Consider the following 964-nt stretch of genomic DNA (forward strand, 5'->3'; position numbering starts at 1 on the left):
TTCAGGACATTTCATCCAAATGCAGAAGAATACACCTTCTTCTCAGGTGCACATGGAACATTCTCCAAGATAGACCACATCTGGGGTCACAAATCAAACCTCAGTAAATTTAAGAAAATGGAAATCATATCAGGCATCTTCTCTGACCACAATGCTATGAGGCTAGATATCAATTACAAGAAAAAAAAAAACAACTGTAAGAAACACAAATACATGGAGATTAAAAAACACATTTCTAAATAACCAACAGGTTACTGAAGAAATCAAAAGGGAAATCAAAAAAAATTCTAGAAACAAATGACAGTGAAAACACAACCAAAAACCTATGGGATGCAGCAAAAGCACTTCTAAGAGGGAAGTTTATAGCAGTACAATCATACCTCAAGAAACAAGAAAAACCCCAAATAGACAATGTAACTTTACACCTAAAACAACTGGAAAAAGAAGAACAAAGAAACCCCAAAATTAGTAGAAGGAAAGAAATCATAAAGTTCTGAGTAGAAACAATTGAAAAAGAAATGAAAGAAACAGTAGCAAAGATTAATAAAACTAAAACCTGGTTCTTTGAGAAGATAAACAAAATAGACATACCTTAGCCAGACTCATAAAGAAAAAAAGAGAGAAGAAATAAATCAACAAAATTAGAAATGAAAAAGGAGAAGTTACAACAGACAATGCAGAAATACAAAGGATTACAATAGATTATTATGACCAACTATATGGCAATAAAATGGATAACCTGGAAGAATTGGACAGATTCTTAGAAAAGTTTGACTTTTCAAGACGGAACAAGGAAGAAATTGAAATTATGAACAACCGGATTCAGTTCAGTTCAGTTCAGTCGCTCAGTCATGTCCGACTCTTTGCAATCCCAGGAATCGCAGCATGCCAGGCCTCCCTGTCCATCACCAACTCCCGGAGTTCATCCAGACTCATGTCCATTGAGTCAGTGATGCCATCCAGC

The sequence above is a fragment of the Bison bison genome, unplaced genomic scaffold (genome assembly GCF_000754665.1).
Source record: "Bison bison bison isolate TAMUID 2011002044 unplaced genomic scaffold, Bison_UMD1.0 scf7180017474357, whole genome shotgun sequence".
In the NCBI taxonomy this organism is placed as follows: Eukaryota; Metazoa; Chordata; class Mammalia; order Artiodactyla; family Bovidae; genus Bison; species Bison bison.